Below are 21394 nucleotides of genomic sequence, written 5' to 3' on the forward strand. Positions count from 1 at the left end.
TGCACACCCTATACACCACATTGATTACAGATCAACATTTAACACAATCATCCCTTCACTAATATTTAACAAACCAAAACTTGGGCCTCTGTACCTCCCTTTACAACTGGATCCTTGACTTTCTCACTGGAGACCACATTCAATGTGGCTTAGTAATGACAGCTCCTCCTCATTAACAATTAACATAGGGTCACCTCAAAGATGTATGCTCTGCTCTCTCTCTGCACCCCTAACTGTGTGACTAGGTACAGTTCAAACACTACCTAAAAAATCCAACAATGACACTACTATTGTTGGTAGAATATCAAATGATGACAAGGAGATATACCGGAATAAGATCAAACGGCTGGTTGAGTGACGTTACAACAACAATCTTACACTCAATGTCAGCACAAGACTAAGGAATTGCTTGTGTATTTCTAGAAGGGGAATTCAGTGGAACACTCATTATCCCTCGCTGAGGAGTCAGTGGTGGAAAATGTGAGCAGCTTCAAGTTCCTGGGAGTCAACATCTCAGAGGATCGATCCAGGGCCTAATACATTGATGCAATCATAAAGAAGACATGCCAGTGGTTATGCTTCATTAGGAGTACAGAGAGATTTGGCATGTCACCAAAGACTCTTGGGAAATTTCTACAGATGTATAGTTGTGGTGAACTAGATATACCTGTCTGACTGCTCCTGTGGCTCCTCCCACAGACCCTGCTGACTGCTCCTGTGGCTCCTCCCACAGACCCCTGTATAAAGGCGACTGTGGGCTGCTGCTCTCCCTCATTTTCCCCAGGATGTAGTGCTGTTTATTCTTCCAGTCAATAAAAGCCGATATCTCGCTTCCTAAGTCTCAGTGTGAGTTATTGATGGTGCATCAATAGTGAAGGGTATTCTGACTGATTGCATCAACATCTGCTATGGCGGTTCCAATCTATCGGAGGCTACGGAGGTAGTAGCACAGAACAGGCACTAAACTCCCCAACACTGAGGACATCTCAAAAGGCAGTGCCTCAAGAAGGTATCTTCCATCATTAAGAAACCTTGCCATCCAGGACACGCTGCCTTCTCATTAGAGAGGAGGTTACCAGAGCCTGAAGACCCTCACTGTAGTTTATTATTTGTAATATAGTAACTTTCATGTCTTGCACTCTTTTGCTGCCACAAAACAACAAGTTTCATGATATATGTCAGTGATAATAAACCTGATTCTGATTCTGATCTGACTTAAGGCAAATTCTTCCATAAGAAGCCTAACCAAAAAAAGTCAGAGTGGAGGAAGATTATCGTAGCATTCAAGTTACGCCAACAAGCCCAGAACCATGGTTAATACCATGAGGCAGATATACCTGTAATGGTACAGCAAATTCAAATTTGCATCAGATAAAAACAAATGGCTTATCCAATTTGAGCAATGATACAAATCTAATCATAATATAGATAATCTTTGACATACAGTTGAACTAATCTTCAAAGGTTTAACTTTAATGAAAGGTCATCCATACTTTGAATGTTGTTGACATAACAGTAATGATGTTGTGGGTTAGTAAGGGGCTGGAAATGGCATTGTGTCACATTGCAATCTGCTGATGCATTTATTCACCAATGACAACAAAGGACAAAAAGTCCTTTTTTTAAAAATCAGCTACATGTGAGCACTCTGGAACCTACGTATGTGCTTTAATCCACAGCAAATATACAATCAAGTTAAAGACAGCAACAGTGCTGCCAACAGGTTACATCAGTAAGAATTTTCACCAGGCTTGCTGGATAACAGCTATCCTTAAAAGGGAAATAAAAAGATCCTTTTCTGGTTGACTACCAGTGACTAGTGGTGTTCTTCAGGGGTCAGTGTTGGGACCACTTCTTTTTATGCTGTATATCAATGATTTAGATGATGAAATAGATGGATTTGTTTCCAGTTTGCAGATGATACGAAGATTGGTGGAGGGGCAGGTAGTGTTGAGGAAACATGTAGGATGCAGAAGGACTTAGATAAACTAGGAGAATGGGCAAAAAAGTTGCAAATGAAATACAATGTTGGAAAATTCATGGTCATGCACTTTGGTAGTAGAAATAAATGTGCAGACTATTTTCTAAACGGGGAAAAAATCCAGGAATCTGAGATGCAGAGGGACTTGTGAGTCCTTGTGCAGAACACACTGAAGGATAACGTGCAGGTTGAGACGGTGGCGAGGAAGGCAAATGCCATGTTAGAATTAATTTCAAGAGGTCTAGAATACAAGAGCAAGGGTGTAATGCTGAGGCTTTATAAGGCACTGGTGAGGCCTCACCTTGAGTATTGTGAACAGTTTTGGGCCCCTCATCTTAGAAAAGATGTGTTGGCATTGAAGAGGGTTCAGAGGAGGTTCACATGGATGATTCCTGGAATGAAAGGGTTATTATATGAGGAACGTTTGATGGCTGTAGGTCTGTACTTGCTGGAATTCAGAAGGATGACAGGGGATCTCATTTCAACCTTTCGAATGTTGAAAGGTCTAAACAGAGTAGATGTGGAAAGGATGTTTCTCATGGTGGGAGAGTCTAGGACAAGAGGGCACAGCCTCAGGATAGAGGGGCGCACTTTCAAAACAGATGAGGAGACATTTCTTTAGCCAAAGGATAATGAATTTGTGAAATTTGTTGCCACATGCAGCTGTGAAGGCCAGATCATTGAGTGTATTTAAGGCAGAGATTGATAGGTTCTTGATTGGACATAGCATCAAAGATTTTGGGGAGTAGTTTGGGAAGTGGGGTTGAGGAGTAGATAGAAGAAAAAGGATCAGCCATGATTGAATGGCGGAGCAGACTCGATGGGCCAGATGGCCTAATTCTGCTCCTATGTCTTATGGACTTATGGTCTAAACTGAGGTACACCTGTAAAGATCTGAACAGATTCTCCAGTTTGGATAATCAAGCAGTTTGAGCTGGGCACAATTATGATTTATAAAAGGTATTTGGGCAGGTCATGGATATGAAATATTTAGAGGGATATGGATCGAATGAAGGGAGATGGGAGTAGCTCAGATAGCCAACTTTGTCAGTGAGGACAAGCTGTTTCTATGCGGTATTAAAATATGACTCTAAGATCATTTTATTTACTTGATATTCCTGAAGAGATCCCTAGTCTGGAGATTGGGGGGTATGTGCTATATACAAGTTTTCAACAATTTAATGAATATTGGAAAATTATATTCAGCCTTACTGAAAATTGGATGTGGCTCACTGCCAAGGTACAGGATATGTCAATATCAGCATCAAACACTCTAAAATCAGGTGGTTTACCTTATATAGCTCCTTATTTGGGTTAAATTGCTAATTACAATGAATTATGGATAGTTTATACAACGGGCTGTCATCAATCTGGACTTGAACTGAAAGTGGACAAACTCGATTTCCAAAGAACTTTGAACTCCTGCAGTAAGATTTCAATATATGAGACTCAGGTGAATTCAGATTATAGAGCTAAATCCAAGAGTCATAGAATTTTACTCAATAAAAATATATTTCCTCTCCATGTGATTAAACCGAAACCGACTCCAGTGGTAACGCCATGTATTATAAATCAATTCTGCAGATCAAATCCCTTGTCACATCTTCAATTTTTGAAAAGAAATTGTAAATATTTTATCCTGTTTGCCAGCCCAACACATAAGCTGTAAAATCATTGAATTAAAAGAATCTTTACTGTTGTAAAATAACCCTTTAAGACTTCCCATGTTTAGGGTAAAAACCTTTTATTGTCCCCCACTGTTACGTGGAGGATTAAGTGAATGCATAAATAAATTATAGTCTAGCTATTGACATCCATTTGTACTCATACTTGCTTTAACTACCACTGAATGTTTTAAGTAGAATCAAAGCTTTTTCCTTACATACAAATTTTAAGCGCAAACATAGGTAAGGCAGAATTAAAATATTGTAATGTTCAAGTTTTATTACCAAGTTTACATATTATTACAAGTCAAACACAGGATCAAGTGGCATACATGATTATATTGTCTGCTTACCACTACATTCTTGCCAAACTATAATATTTCATGTCAACCCTGCTTGATCTCAGGAGCCCAGTGCTTTTGCCCAAAGCAGAAAGCAGAGAGATTAACATATCTGTTAATGAGGATCATTATGGATAGTAGGCCATTTCCATCTTTCTCTGCACAGCCACTAGCATTTCTGGTTTTCATTCAAAAACTTCAGCCATGGGCAGATCAATTCTGTAAGTGTTTTTCAAGAACTTTTTCTTTCATATGAGTATTAAAAGACTGAGTATGTAGATTATAGTCTGGAAACTGGAATTCTGCAGATGCTGAAAATCCAAAACAAAACCCACACAATGATGGAGCATCTCAGCAGGTCAGGCAGCATCAAAGGGGATTAACAAACAGTTGGTATTTTGGGCCGAGATCCTTCTTCAGGACTGGAAAGAAACAAGGAAGGTGCCAGAAGGTGGGGGGAGAGGAAGGAGAATAGCTAGAAGGAGATAGGTGAAGCCAGGTGGGTGGGAAAGGTAAATGATTGGGGAGGAAGGAATCTGATGGAAGGGAAGAGTGGACTAAAGTAGAAGGGGAAGGAAGAGGGGCACCAGGGGGAGATGATAGGCAGCTAAGAAGAGGTAAGAGGCCAGAGAGGGGAGGAGGAGGAAATCATTTTTTAACCATAAAGAGAAATCGATATTCATACCATTAGGTTGGAGTCTACCCAGATGGAATACAAGTGTAGCTCTTCCATCCTAATGGTGGCCTCTTCATGGCAAAAGGGGAGACCATGGACTGACATGTCAGAATGGGAATGGGAATCGGAATTAAAAGGTTTGGCCCCTGATGGTACTGTTTTAGGCAGATGGAGCGGAGGTGCTTAACAAAATATTCCCCTAATATACGATGGGTCTCGCCAATGTAGAGGTGGCCACAGTGGGAGCAGCAGATACAATAGACAACCCCACTAGCTTCTTCATCCTTATGGACTGTTTGGGGCCTTGAATAGATGTGAGGGAGGAGGTGAATGGGCAGATCTAGCACTAGGGCTTCTTGCAGGGATAAGGACTGGGAGGGAGATGAGTAAAGAGTGATGACTGGACAAGGGATCATGGAAGGAGCAATTCCTGTGGAAAGCAGACAGTAGGAGTGGGGGGAGGTAAAAATGTGTTGGTGGTAGGATATCTTTGGAGATGACAGAAGTAGCGGAGAATAGTGTCTTGGATGTGGAGGCTCATGGGGTGGTAGGTAAGGACAAGAGGAACTCTAACACTGTTATGGCAGCAGGAGGATGGGTGAGCATGGATGCCCAGGAAACTGTGCAGATGTGGTCAAGGGCAGCATCAATGGTGGAGGAAGGGAAACCTGTTCTTTGAAGGAGGACATCGCTGATGTCCTGGAATAGAAAGCCTCATCCTGAGAACAGATGAGGTGGAGATAAAAGGAACTGAGAAAAGGGAATGGCATTGTTACGGGGAGGGAAGAAGTATGGTCAAGATGTCACTGAGAGTTGGTAGGTTTAGATACTGGTAGGCAGTTTGTCTCCAGAGATGGAGGCAGAGAGATTGAGAAAGGGGAGTGAAGTGTCAGAAATGGACCAAGTGAATTTGGCAGAGTGAAAGTCGGAGGCAAAGTTGATGAAACTGACGAGCTCAGCATGGATGCTTGAAGCAGCACAAATGGAGTTGTCAAAGTAGCGGAGGAAGAGTTGGGGTACATTACAGAGGAGGGCTTGGAACATAGACTGTTTTACAATGCCAACATAAAGGCAGGCATACAGTAACTGAAGCCCATGAGGGTGCCCATGTCTACTCCTCAAGTCTGGAGAAAATGGGAAGAGCGGAAGGAGAAATTTGTGAGGGTGAGGACCAATTCTGCTGAACGGAGGATGGTGGTCATAAAGGAGAACTGGTTAGTTCTTTTATTGAGAAAGAAGCAGAGAGCTTTAAGGTCTTATTGATAGGTGATAGAAGCGTTCAAGGGCTGGACATCCAATGCGAAAATGAGACGGTCAGGACCAGGGAATAGAAAGACAGTGAGGAGATTGAGAGCATGAGAAATGTCATAGATGTAACTGGAAATGAACTGAACCAGGGAGGATAGGTATGAGGAAATGAGTTCAGTGGGGCAGGAGCAGGCAGAGAAAATAAGCCTACCCAGACAGTCAAGTTTGTAGATCTTGGGTAGGAGTGAGAAGCAAGCAGTACGGGGTAAAGGAACTATGAGCTTGGTGGCAATGGATGAGTGTTCTCCAGAGTTGATGAGTTCAGTGATGGTATCAGAGACAGTTTCTTGATGATCCAGAGTGGGATCCTCTTCAAGGAGGAGGTAAGGGGAAATGTCTGAGAGTTGCCATCTGGCAAAAGAACCTCTGCTGCTGATGATAGTTGGCAGAGGCTCAGTGGGCCGAAAGGCTTGTTCCCCTGCTGTATTTCTGTATGACTCTATCCCATTTTGGCATGTTCACCTGGCAATATTAACTAATCAGACATTCCCTGACAGGAGTTCAATACTGGCCGCAGTGTAGAGGGAAAGGTACAGACACAGAATGAATAGTTCTCTGAGTTTTAATAAGAACTGTTCAGAACAAAGGAAAATAACAAACAATAAGCATAAAGGACCGCTAACTAAAATCATTCAAATTAACTAAAACCTAAAGCTGTCACTGTAACACAAAAGCAGTAACCTAGAGCTAAATTAATACCATTCCTCAACAGTGTCTACCTAAATCACTAATCCTCTTTCGTGGATCGTGGACCAGGATAAGCAGGGAGCGTTGTTGTAATTGTGCATCATTCACGACTTGACAAGACTGAAGCAAAAGGAAGAGAGTTTAATACAGCCTTGTATGCGTGATTGCCGTCCTCTTTCAGCAGTCTGCATGCGAGACAACCCAGATTCCTTGGCAGTATCCATGGTTATGACAGGGCCCCGCCCCCCCAGTCTCAACTCTCAAGGCACCAGAGGCATGTGCCCACTGGAAGTTGTGGAAGAGGGACTTGTGCAAGGTGTGTTGAGCCAGAGCCCAAGAACGTTCCTCTGGGCTGTACCACTCCCAATCAAGGAGGCACTGGAGCCTGCTCAACACCTAGGAAGATGTCAGGATGTGAACTGGAAAATATGGAACACTGGGTGAATCTTCATGGATGATAGTAGGCACAGCCTATAGGAGGGTCAGTTGGTAGCCTTTTCCACTATGAATGATCCCACATAGCGCGAGGCCTATTTGCAGCCACCTACTCGTAATAGAAGATCTCCAGACATCAGCCAAGTTTTTCCCCTGGCTTAAGAAACTTTACCTATTGGTGGAGCTGACCAGCCTGCCGGGCATATTGTTTCTAGCTGTGCGGTAGAGAAGCCATGGCTTGTCTCCATGTGAGCTCATAGTTTTGGACCAACTGTTCAGCAGCAGAAATTCTCGCATCAATCTCTTGGTCAGAGAAGTATGGTGGCTGGAATCCCTTTTGGCATTCAAAGGGGGACATGCCAGTGGATGGTGACGGGAAGTTATTGTGGGCAATCTCTGCCCAAACAAGTTGGGCGCTGCAGTTTGTGGAGTGGAGGAGACAAGGCAGCGCAGGGTCGTCTCCAGCTCCTGAGTCACTCTCTCAGACTAGCCGTTAGATTGTGGGTGGAAACCAGATGAGAGGCTAATTGTGATTCCCAAAACGGAACAGAAAGCTATAAAACATGCATTGTGAACTGTGGTCCTCAATCAGACATTATGTCCTGAGGAAAGCTGTGAAGCTTCAACAGGTGCTGAACCATGAGGTGGCAGCTCACGAGCTGAATGGGAGCTTGGGAGGAGCAATGAAGTAGGCTGCTTTAGAGAACTGGTCTATAACTACCAGAATGGAGTGTTCCCATCTGATAGAGGCAGACCAGTGATGAAATTGCGTTAATAGTCTGTTTCCTGCAACATGCATAGACATCACTTACCAGACAGACTGTTGAAAATAGGGATTCATATTGTACAAAGATCACAGGATTTTGCAGATTCTTAGGCCTTGCTAACCATATCTATGTCATCTCAGTGTTCATTCACATTACTGTACCAAATTCACTAATCACAAATTGCTCCAAAACGCTATGATGACTGATCACCACACATCCACTCTTCCCTTCCAGTGCTCTCCTTCCCTTCGAAGTCAACAAATTCAGCTATACCATGTTCCTTTACATATCACATGACTCGCTTCTGACTCATCACCTCTGTCTTATCTGGTTCTATTCTCTTGATTCGCTTGGTGAATTTTAATGGAAAATAAGCTAAAACATTCAAAATAAATTTCAATGGCAAGTGCTGCGCATCAAATGCACTTGTTTACTGGCACTTATAGTCCATCATAAACACAAAAACCTCTGCTGGAAATCCAAAGCAACAAACTGCTGGAAGAACTCAGCAGGTCAGGCAACATCAATGGAAATGAGTAAATAGTCGACATTTCAGGCCTTTCTCTGTACAAATAGTACAAAATACTCAGCATTGCCACCATAATAAAATCTTCACAGATACCAAGGGATTTACAGTACCAATAACAAAGCAAAAGGTGACTAAGAGTGAATTTAAAATTTTGTCTATCTGAACTCTTTAAGTTAACTGTTTAATGTATATATTTACTGTAATTCAGTTTTCTTTTTGATTATCATGTATTCCTGTAAAGTTAACAACTGTGCCGATGATATTATACCTAATTCTGATTCTGACTCTGACTAATTAAGGGGGCTCTATTTTATTTCAAACTGAAAAAAGGAAGGCCTTATATTAGCAATTCTTGATGCATCGTCTCGCAAGCAAACACCTCTGAGGCATGGTTGGTCATTTTAAAATGAGGCAGGTAGAAACTGTTTTTCACGGGGGGTAGTGATTGCTGGAATTCTCTGCCCTGCATGTAGTGGAGGCCACATGATTAGATATATTGAATTGAATTGAATTGACTTTATCTCTCACATCCTTCACATACATGTGGAGCCAAAGTCTTTACATTATGTCTCAGTCTAAATGTGGAATGTGCAATTTACAGTCACTTGTAAGTAATAGTATGTACAGCAGAGTCAATATAGCGTAGAAATACAATTGTATCAGTGTGAATTAAATTTGCCTCACACATCTCCTTTAAACTTTCCCCTTCCCATTTTGAAGTTGTGTTCTCTCATATTTCTACTTTGGGTAAAAGCCTTTAACTATCTACCCTAATTAAGCCTGTCATAATTTCAGAAATCTCTGACACTCAGTAGAAAGCAATCTAGCTTTGCCCAAACTCTACCTCTAGCTCATACTCTCTAATCCAGGCTACTTCCTCATGAATGGTTTGAAGACACTGAGATGTCATCAAGGACTCTCCCAAATTTCTATAAATGTACTGTGGACAGCATCCATGTGGTATACTGTGCAGGATTGGGAAAAAGATGCAGTAAGCTGCAATCTCAGCAGCAACATGATTTGAGTGATTGGGTTTATGTCCACAAAGCCCTAAACTCAAAAGAAGCCCTATCTGATACACATATCTACAGGTGCCTTCACTACAGGGAGATTATACTACATCCACCATCCCTTCAAAGACAGTCTTATTTCCCTGTCTAGCCTCAGTGGCAAGGTTAAGCTGCAACTACCCACTGCTTGAGTGGTGGGACCAACGAGGAGATACCTCAGCTAATAAGGTAGTTTAATCAGGTTATTTTATTTTTAATGATACATGTTTAAATTCAGACAAATAGTTTTTAACCTACATTTAACACAGACAGATGATTTCTAGGTTATAAACGATTCCCAAATTACTAAAAGATTTACAAACTACAAAGGGATTTCCGAACACAGGTGCAATTATTACAAACTAGAAGAACATTCCAATGAGTAGCAAAAAAGCAAGTCGTTCATCACAGAAACTAAAGGTAATGAATTCAGAATCAGAATCAGGTTTAATATCATTGGCATTTGTTATGGAATTTGTTGTTTTGCAGCAGCAGTATAGTTCAATACATAATAATAAAAACTACAAATTATGAAAAGAAATACATATGGAGTCATAAAGAAGTACAGCAGAGAAACAGGCCCTTCGGTCCATCTAGTCCATGCTGAAATCATTTAAACTGCCTACTGCCATCAGCCTGCTCCTGGACCATAACCTTCCGTGTACCCATTCAAACTTTTCTTAAATGGTGAAATCGAGTTCACATGGGCCACTTGTGCTGGCAGCTCATTCCACACTTTCATGACCTCTTAATAAAAAAGTTTCCCCTCATTTTCCCTTTAGACTTCTCACCTTTCACTCTTAAGCTATGTCCTCTGGCTGTAGTCCCACCAACCTCAGTGGAAAAAGCTTACTTTCATTTACCGTATCGATAGTCCTCATAATTTCATATACCTCTATCAAATCTCCTCTCAGTCTTCTATGTTCTAAAGAATACATTCCTAACATATTCAATCTTTCCTTATAAATCATGTTCTCCAGACCCAGAAACATTCTTGTAAATTTTCTCTGTACTCTCTCAACCTTGTTTACATCTTTCCTGTAGGTAGCTGACCAAAACTGTACACAATACTCCAAATTAGGCCTCAACAACGTTTTATACAACTTTAACATAACATCTAATCTTCTACATTGATTAACGAACGCCAATGTGTCAAAAGCTTTCTTCACGACCCTACCTACCTGTGACACCACTTTCAATTAATTATGTACCTGTTTTCCCAGATCCCTTTGTTCTACTACACTCCTCAGAGCCCTACCATTCACTGTGTAACACCTACCCTGGTTGACCTTACCGAAGTGCAAAATCTCACACTTGGCTGCATTAAATTCCATCTGCATTTTTTTTTCTAGCTGATGCAGATCCCTCTGCAAGCCAAGACAACCTTCCTCAATGTCTACTACACCCCAGTCTTGTGACATCCACAAATTGCTGATTCAGTTAACCACATTATCATCCAGATCATTGATATAAAACAACTAAGGGCCCAGCACCAATCCTGTGACACACCACTAGTCACAGGCCTCCTGTCAAAGAGGCAGCTCTCTACCACCACTTTCTGGCTTCTCCCACAAAGCCAATGTCTAATCCAATTTACTACCTCATCCTGAATGCTGAGTGACGGAACATTCTTGATCAGCCTCCCATGTGAGACCTTGTCAAATGCTTTGCTAAAGTTCATGTAGACAACTTCCACTGCCTTGTCTTCATCAACTTTCCTGGTAACTTCCTCAAAAAACTCTATAAGATTGGCTAGACATTACCAACCACACAGGAATCCATGATGACTATCCTTAATCAGTCCATGTCTATCTTAATACTTATATATCTAGTCTTTTAGAATACCTTCCAATAACTTTCCCACTGCTGATGTCAGATTCACTGGCCTGTAATTTCCTGGTTTTCATTTGGAGCCTTTTGTAAACAGTGGAACAACACTGGCTATCCTCCAATCCTTTGGTAGCTTTCCTGTCATTAAGGATATATATGTAAAACTAAGTTAAACAAGTCGTGTCAAAAAGAGAGCAAAAAAAGACACAACAAATGATGTCCATTCAGAAATCTTATGGAGAAGAGAAGAAGCTATTCCTAAAATGCTGAGAGTATGTCTTCAGTCTCCTGTACCTTCTCCTTGATGGTAGAAACGAGAAGAGGGCATGTCCTGTGTGATGGGGGACCTTAATGATGGGTGCCATTTTTTTTGAGGCATTGCCTTTTGAAGGTGTCCTCGATGCTGGGGAGGCTTTTGCCCGTGATAGGGCTGGCTGAGTTTGCAACTTACTGCATCTTTTTTCCAATCCTGTGCAGTATACCACATGGTAATGCAATCAGTTAGAACGCTCTCCACAGTACATTTATAGAAACTTGTGAGAGTCCTTGATGACATCTCAAGTGTCCCTAAACTCATAATGAAATATTGCTGCTGTCATGCTTTCTTTGTAACTGTTTCAACACGTTGAGCCCAAGATAGATCTTCAGAGATGCTGGTACTCAGGAATTCTAGTTCTTCTTTCTGTAACCCCCTCTTTCTATTGTTCTCCTTTTCATTTCTAACAATCCGCCAGTCTTTCTGATATTTATTTTATTTTCTAGCAGATGATGTCATCTGCATGTGATGTTTTCTAGAAATCTTTGCTGGGACAAAGTAACTCACACAGATAGTCTTAAAAGCTTCTGGTGGCGGAGATTCCAGACATCCAGAATTAATGATGTGAGGGATAACCTCCCGAGTACACAAACATCCCAACCATGTTTGATGTGCTAATTGACAGAATCCCATTCTTTTGCATTTGGCTAATGGAGACAAGTCTCCTGATCACTTAGCTTTGCAAAGCTGTGCCTCCAACATCAAACTGCTTGCTGCTTGCAATTTGCATTAAGAACTGGGGATTGGTTCTTGTTTACAACAAAAAGCCTAGCAAAGAATATTTGTTAAATGTTTAATTTTAGCTCCCTTTGTAAAGGTCAGCAGCTGTGCTAGGAAGCTGAGTTTAGCAATAAGCCTCTCGGGTCGTGGAAAGTGAATATCCATCACACTTCCCAACTCTAATTCTTATGTACTCAGGGGATTGTGTAGAAATGTTGAACATGTTACATTCTCTAAACCATGATTTTTATCTTAGCAACTTAAGTTCTATTATAGATATTAGTTATTTTGCTTTGTCTTTATTGAGCCAAGGTGCAGAAAACAAACTACAGTCGGCTCTCCTTATCCGCGAGTTCCACATGCGCGAATTCAACCAACCGCGAATTCAGAAAACCCGGAAGTGCTCTTCCAGTACTTGTTGTTCGAGCACGTGCAGACTTTTTTTTCTTGTCATTATTCCCTAAACAATGCAGTATAACAACCATTTTACATAGTATTTACATTGTATTAGGTATTATAAGTAATCTAGAGATGATTTAAAGTATATGGGAGGATGGAAGTGGGTTATCGTGGATCAGAATCGAGCAAAATCGGAACAGGTACATCCGGTATTATTTAGCATCAGTTAGTCAAACGATTGTCTTAGTTTATAGTATATATTTTACCTTTCTATGCATATAAAATGCTTAAGAACATATGTTTCAGCATGGCCTCGGGAACAGAAGAGACAGATCTCCACCGTGCCGGGTTGATGTGGAAGATCAAAAACCAAAAGCCCCAAAACCCAATAATTAAACCACTGTGTTGCTTAGCAATAATTGTAGCTTTCATCGGGGCAGAGCCTTTTTCACTTTATCCTTTAAAATTGTTCCAATCGTTGACCGACGTAGCCTAACGCTTTTCCAATGACTGATGGCATTTCACCTCTTTCCAATTGCTTTATTATTTCCACTTTATTTTCAATCGTGATCGTGATTATTTTCGTGAACAGAAACACTGCGGATTCAGATCTCTACTGCCGGGTCCTAATGTCCACCGCACTGAAACAGGTTAAATAAGGTCTGGGATTCCGCTGGGTCCTAAGGTCCACCACATTGAGACAGGTTGAATAAGGGTCTTGAGAATCCACGAATTTTGGTATCCACGAAGGGTCTCAGAACCAATCCCTTGCGGATAAGGAGAGCTGACTGTATTGCATTACTGTTCTGTAGGGTAGCTATTTAGAGATACAGCATGGTAACAGGCCCTTCCAGTTGAACGAGTCCACAGCACCCAATTACACCTCTATGACCAATTGACTATTCACCCGCACACCTTTGGAAAGTGGGGGGAAACAAGAGCACCTGGAGGAAACCCACATGGTCATGAAGAGAACGTATGGTCTCTTTAGAGAGAGTGGTAGAACTGAACCCAGGTTGCTGGTGCTGTTAGTGTTATGCTGAGAATGTGAAGAGGGTAAGGAGTACGTGTAGAAGGGGTGGGCGAGGGGTAAGTGTAGCAAAATATGTAGACAGGACCAGGGAGAGGATACGTTATTGGGGAAGTGTAGGAGGACAGAGAAGAGGTAGCTAAAATAAGATTCCAGACAGCATGTGGCAACCACAAAGAAGAGGAACCTTGTGACCACAAGACAATGTGTTCGGCAAAGTATTTTGAGCTATATACCTATTTTGAGTGTTTTGCTTGCGTCCATACCCATTCCAAGTATTACGCTTGCGTCTATGCTTATTCCGAGTATTTCGCGCGCTTAGCTATGCAATAGCCAATCAATTGATGAATTTGAATCGGTAACCATATTTGCGAATGTAGTACGCTGCTTTTGGGTATAAGTATGACCTTCGTAAACCGTCAAATTGGGAGTTGGCTACCTTACGCCCGAAGTGCATGGGGCTGCGAACTCCTCTCTGAATAAAAACCATTTCAGAGGTAATTTCGTGTCTCTGGTGTTTTTCCTCAACTGAGCAGGTTAATAATTTCAGGTTGACAATGCTACCTCTATGCCACCCACCAACCATGTAAACGAGTCAGCTGATCTCTAGCAAACCTCTACAGATTCTGAAAGTCTGAAAAGCAAAACTATTTTTCAAAGCAGAATGGCCAGAAACACTTGGCTGGTGTGAAGTATCTATGGATAGAGAAATAGAGCCAATGTTTCTGACCTTTTGTGGAAGGTCACTGATCTGAACTAAGAACTCTGTCACTGTCACAAATACTGCTGGTCTTGCTGAAGTTTTCTATTGTGCTCTGTTTTACTTAAAATATGATGAAACATGAAGATGTATAAGATCTAATCAATTTTATTGTTTTGGGGAGGGGGATCTCTATTTGAAGCGTACCTCATTTGTTCGAGTTCATGAAATTGAAGCTCCTGACCTGAAAGGCCTCGATAGAATGGACATTGAGAGAAAGTTCCCACTTGTAGGATAGTCTAGGATCCTAGGGCATAGGCTCTCAAATAAAGGGGCCAGGTCTTTAACACCTGAGATCAGGTAGATTTCTTCAGCCAGAGGGTAGTGAGTCTGTGAAATTTGTTTCCACAAAGATCTGTGGAGACCAATTCAATGCTGTGGGAGCATTTAAGGAAGAGATGGATAAGTTCTTGATTAAGAATTATGAAGAAAAGGCAGGAGAATTGGCTTAAAATATAACAGTCATGATTGAATAGTGGAGTAGGTTTGATAGGCTGATGGCCTAATTCTATTACTATATCTTACGGTCTAACTCAGCAGTGAAGCCTTTAATGCAAGTTCATCAGTCTGTCCTGCATGACATTAGATTAGGAACATTGTGGAAGTGGTTTCCCCGGGTACTCTGGTTTCCTCCAACATTCCACAGACATGCAGATTGGTAGGATTGTTGGTCACTTTGAACTGGGGTTAATGTGTAGCTGAGTGGTATGGTCTGGGGATTGTAGAATGAAGAGATGGGATGGGTGTAGGATGCTGAATGGTCAACATGGAATCCGTGAGCCAAAGGCCCAGCTTGCACAATGTTTGACCCTGTGATTCTAAGATGTCATAAAAAGGGGGAATAAAACATTATTGCAGCTGAGGGACTGTTGATGCAAGAACTTACAGCAGCGATGAGGGCTGCTGCTGCTACAGAGATAACAATGAGTTGGGCTGCTGCCGGATTAATGCAAAGCCTGTTGCTATGCCATTTCTGCCATAATGACAAATCCCTGTCACTAAACTAATAAAATGCTAAATCCGCCTACTTTGAATTTAAATTTTCTATTTCTATTACAAATGAATTATTAAAATGATAATGCTATACTTTAACTGTTCTCAGCATCCGTATTTAGAATTTTACATTCAAATACTATGAATCAATTTATTAAATTTCATCCACATACAGTAGGTTAGATTAAGACTTTAAAGTCATGGTATTCAAATATAATTACATTCAAAAACAGACACATTTTTCTAATCTGTTTTCATGCCCCAGTTTAAAACAGTGGTATCATTGCACATCATATTGTAGTCCCAAAGCAATGAGCCATGAAATGAAGGGACACAGTTTTATGGCTGCACTCTTCCATGCTCTGAGTTCCTGATAGAGAAGCAGTTTTCATACAGTGATAGGCAATCAGCCGAAGCCTGCTTATCGGAACTCCCAAAAGACCGCAGAAGAACACAGGTCATCCATCTAAATTAGGAGTTAAGATTTCAACAGCAGCCTCCTGTTGTAACTTTGTTGGAAAATCAGAAGAAGTTGCCCAGAACCAGTACTAACCACCATCTACACAGTTTCTCCAAGGATTTCCGCCATCGCTTGTCAATGACAGCTGGAGCAGGGATGCTCCTCACATAAACTTCAGGTGATCACAAATAGTGTAAGTGAAGTTTGGAGATTTGGATTCCAAGAATATGAATGTAAATATGCTTTTAAAAGGCTTTTAGCTTCAAAAAACACACACACACACACACACACACACACACACACACACACACACACACACACACACACACACACACACACACACACACACACACACACACACACACACACACACACACAGCTATGACAATAGATTGTCTGTAAAGGAATCAATTGTGACACTCCGGGGGTTGGGGGGGGGTAGTGGTGCGGGGGTAGTGGTGGGGTGGGGTAGTGGTGGGGGGGTAGTGGTGCGGGGGTAGTGGTGGGGTGGGGTAGTGGTGGGGAACGTGGTTGACAGCCTCCCCTCACTTTTCTAATGACTGGCACTATTTATTGTTCTTGGGTTAAAATGCTTTTGTGGGATTATGGTGGATGTTCAAGTTCATTCATTGTTAGATGGGGTTACACAATTATTCACACGTGTGTTTGTGGGTCACCTAGACTGTAACCGGGGTGTGTGATAATCACCTCCCTGACTGCATGAGACTGAGCTGTTCTCTCCCCGGCTCACAGCACCCAGTCTGTCTTTGTGTTTATCACAATAAAAACAGTTGTTGAGTTTAACAAGCTTCCTCGCCTGTCAATATGGACCAAATGCTCGCCACATTGGTGTCAGGAGTGGGATTAGAAATTGACGGCGAGATTGAAGAGCTACAACAATAGATGGAGTGCCTGAAGACCTGGGGAGTAAGTTGAGTGCCCAAGCAGTACATCAACCCCACTTTCCTGGACAGGGTTCTCAGAAACAGGATGCTGACCTGGAGGAAGAACTCGGGAACCGAGCATCATGCCTTCCCAAGGAACTCCGATGGAGTGAGCGTATCCAGGGGTCCCCAACCTGCGGGACACGGCGAAGCGCATCACCCACTTCCCTTGTGGCCTGCACCGGAAAGCCCAAGATAATGCAACCATGGGAAGACGAGGTTCATAGCAGGCTTCACCGACATCGTCTGAACATGAGGAAGACCAAGGGCCCTCAGCAACTCACCCACGAGGTCCACCCTGAAGCTCTCCATAAATAATGGTACCAGCTGCCTGAAGCCTTACTGGTGGGTCAGACTTGCTGCATGGCTGAACAGGTGGAGCCCCTCCGAGATGGTGGTGCACCTTGACATGGCACTGGAGGGGGATGCCCTGTGGGCCCTCCTTGAACTAACCTCAGCTGAGCAGTGTAACTACAGGACCCTCGTAGCAGAGCTGGAGCAGTGTTTCAAGCCAAGGCCGTCGGAGGAAGAAATGAAGGCAGCGCTGGGCAGCAGGCAGCGTTGGGGGCTCATCTGCAGCAGATCTCTGCCACTGTGCTCAGCAGGGCTAGCCCCAGTTCCTTCCCACGGCCCAGGAAGAGCTTGCACTCCACACCTTTTGTAAAGGTGTAGACGCTGGAGCAACTCTGGCGGAATATTTGCCTGAAATCACCATTGTCGCTGGCCAAAGCGCTTGCAGAGGCAGAGAGGGTAGAAACAATACTAGCCCCCCAAAACATTACAGTATCGCCCAAGACCTCCAGCAGAATCCCTCCATTATCACCTCCCTGGATGGGCTGTTTGAATGAAGAGCAAAATTTATAAGTGGACTGTGTGGATGAGGACATCCGATACCGTGCGTAGGCGAACACGGAGCGAACCATCACAATCATCTATCTGGGTGTCCCCTGCAAACAGGAATGTCCATCCCGCATGGGTGGACAATGATGGTGGTCCAGCTGGCTACGGTCATCGGCAACTACAGTCATGGGATTGAAGAAGTGGCTGTACATTGCAGTGGGGAAAAGCACAGCAAAACATGAGGTGTGGCTAGCGGATATCCGGGACTTCAGAATCATCGGCCTGGATTGGCTGTCCCACTGGGGGGGGGGGGGGGGGTCCATGAGGACATGCCAGGAAGTGGATCAGGCGGGTGCGGCAACCACGCCACCGGTCACCCCAGCGCAGCCCGCCATGCCCCTGTCATCAGCACTACCACAGCATCCTCCAGCGAGACTACCCCCCCCCCACCCCCCACCTGCAAAGTCAAGTCAATTCAAGTCAAGTCACTTTTTATTGTCATTTCAACCATAACTGCTGGTACAGTACATAGTAAAAATTAGACGTTTTTCAGGACTATGGTGCTACATGAAACAATACAAAAACTACACTAGACTACAGACCTACCCAGGACCGCATAAAGTGCACAAAACAGTGCAGGCATTACAATAAATAATAGACAAGACAATAGGCACAGTAGAGGGCAGTAAGTTGGTGTCAGTCCAGACTCTGGGTATTGAGGAGTCTGATGGCTTGGGGGAAGAAACTGTTACATAGTCTGGTCATGAGAGCCTGAATGCTTCGGTGCCTTCTCCCGGATGGCAGGAGGGAGGAGAGTTTGTGTGAGGGGTGTGTGGGGTCCTGCATACTGCTGTTTGCTTTGCAGATGCAGTATGTGGTGTAAATGTCTGTAATGGCAGGAAGAGAGACCCCGATGATCTTCTCAGCTGACCTCACTATCCACTGCAGGGTCTTTCGATCCGAGATGGTACAATTTCTGAACCAGGCAGTGATGCAGCTGCTCAGGATGCTCTCAATACAGCCTCCGTAGAATGTGGTGATGATGGGCTTTCCTCAGCTTTCGCAGAAAGTAGAGACGCAGCTGGGCTTTCTTTGCTATGGAGCTGGTGTTGAGGGACCACATGAGATTCTCCGCCAGGTGAACACCAAGAAATTTGGTGCTCTTAACGATCTCTACCGAGGAGCCGTCAATGTTCAGCGGAGAGTGGTCGCTCCGTGCCCTCCTAAAGTCAACAACCATCTCTTTTGTTTTGTTCACATTCAGAGACAGGTTGTTGGCTTTGCACCAGTCCGTTAGCCGCTGCATCTCCTCTCTGTAAGCTGACACGTCGTTCTTGCTGATGAGACCCACCATGGTCGTGTCATTGGCAAACTTGATGATGTGGTTCGAGCTGTGTGTTGCAGCACAGTCGTGGGTCAGCAGAGTGAACAGCAGTGGACTGAGCACACAGCCCTGGGGGGTCCCCATGCTCAGTGTGATGGTTTTGGAGATGCTGCTCCCGATCCGGACTGACTGTGGTCTCCCAGTCAGGAAGTCTAGGATCCGGTTGCAGAGGGAGGTGTTCAGGCCCAGTAGACTCAGCTTTCCAATCAGTTTCTGAGGGATGATTGTGTTGAATGCTGAACTGAAGTCTATGAACAGCATCCAAACGTATGTGTCTTTTTTGTCCGGGTGAGTTAGGGCCAGGTGGAGGGTGATGGGAATGGCGTCATCTGTTGAACAGTTGGGACAGTACGTGAACTGCAGGGGGTCCAGTGAGGGAGGCAGCAGGGTCTTTATGTACCTCATGACGAGCCTCTCGAAACACTTCATGATGATGGATGTGAGTGCAACGGGACGGTAGTCATTGAGGCAGGGCACTGGGACGATCGTGGTGGCCTTGAAGCACGTTGGAATGGTGGCGCTGTTCAGGGAGATGTTGAAGATGTCAGTGAGAACATCTGCCAGATGGTCTGCTCTGATGGGTCGGTGCGGCACTTTAACCGTACCCTGGCTGCGCAGCTTGCCACCCTCGTGAGCCAGCAGCAGTGTGATTGTGAGTGCCACCTACCCCGGTGGCATACCATACCACACTGCGGTTCAGGAGAGCACCAGGTGCACGCGGCCATGCTGATGTTCGGGGCGGGGGGGGGTGTGGAGCTGTGCACACTGGCAGATCTGGTGTTTGCCCTTCCCCCTGTGCCAGAGATTCCTGGGGCGGTTGGAGTCCCAGCGGGCTGTTCACGATGCGGCTTGGCAAAACCAAAGCACAGCCAGCAGCAACCGAAAATGGGCTTATGATGCCTGCGGCAGGGGACAGGACTTTACTGGGAGGGCCCATGCGTGAGCCTACTTGCCCTCCCGGAAAAAAGAACTATCCTCCCAGCTGGGAAGCCACTGGAAGGGGCCAGGGAGGTGCTCAACCTGTGGTACACCGAGTGCATTTGCCTGAGCAGCGGAAGGGATTGCTGCAATGGGATTGGCTGCCATCATATCGGCCCTTGGCCATCACTGACCCAGCGAGGCTGAAGGAAGGAAGTGACACCCTAGGTCCCCTACCTCTAGTCTCACCAAACAGTGTCACCCCTAGGGGGGCATCCAGAAGCTCCCCCGGCGCCCCAGTCATCAGCGTCGACCACCACTGGGACTTTTCGACTTTGCTATGAAATCTGGGGTTGCTGAGGATGGCTGACTCCTCGGGTGGAGGCAGTGTGATGCTCCAGGGAGGGGCATAGTCTGCAGCCTGCCCCTGCATTTCTAATGACCAGCACTGTTTATTGTTCTTGTGTTAGAATGCTTTTGTAGAATTATGGTGAGATGTTCAAGTTCACTTATTGTTACATTGTAGCTTGGGTCATACAGATAGTTGCTTGTGTGTTCGTGGGTCACCCTGACTGTAACAGGGGTATGTGATAATCACCTCCCTGTCTCTATGAGACTGAGCTGTTCTCTCCCTGGGTCACAGCATCCAGTTTGTTTTGTGTTTATCACAATAAAAACAATTGCTGAGTTTAACAAGCTCCCTCATCTGTCATTGTGGACCAAATGGTCACCACAATATTCTTTTATACTGCTGATAGAAAGAGATTGTTTCAAACACCTTCCCCTACTTAAAAGAGGAGGATTAGTCTTTGGGGAAAAGTTCCTGCAGCCTGTACAGCAACATATGGATTGACAGCTTGACCGAGTTCAAAAGTGAGTCAGAGGCTGTGTTTGCAATGAAGCTGCCAGCATTAGTGAAAAGTGGCTGATGTATTGACAGGGTCAGTTCTGGAGGAGTTTGCCAAGGAATACCTCTGCCAAATAGCACTGAGATGTGACCTGCTGGTGGCCATAAGTGAGAGGTAATCAATTTCAGACAAGCCTAACATAGCAGATACTGGAAAGCTTGACCAATGGAAGCCTTGGAAAAGTAGGCAGGACCCTCTTCATCAATACGGTTTTCTACTTACCATGTCTATCTCATTTACCAGTCACTGACCTCTCCTGTGCCTCTCACAATAATGACACTGCTCACTTCTCCACTCCCTCAAGCCTGCTGCTCTGTATGCTTCATCACCATCAAGGACTCTGCCAACTACAAAACGGAAGCACTTTACTCTTCCTGCTCCATGTCCTCTCCTCTCCTGAAGCCGTATACTTCCAGAGGGAAATTATACCCAAGAGGAAAGCATAATAGCCAAGT

This window comes from Hemitrygon akajei, chromosome 9 (assembly GCF_048418815.1).
Source record: "Hemitrygon akajei chromosome 9, sHemAka1.3, whole genome shotgun sequence".
In the NCBI taxonomy this organism is placed as follows: Eukaryota; Metazoa; Chordata; class Chondrichthyes; order Myliobatiformes; family Dasyatidae; genus Hemitrygon; species Hemitrygon akajei.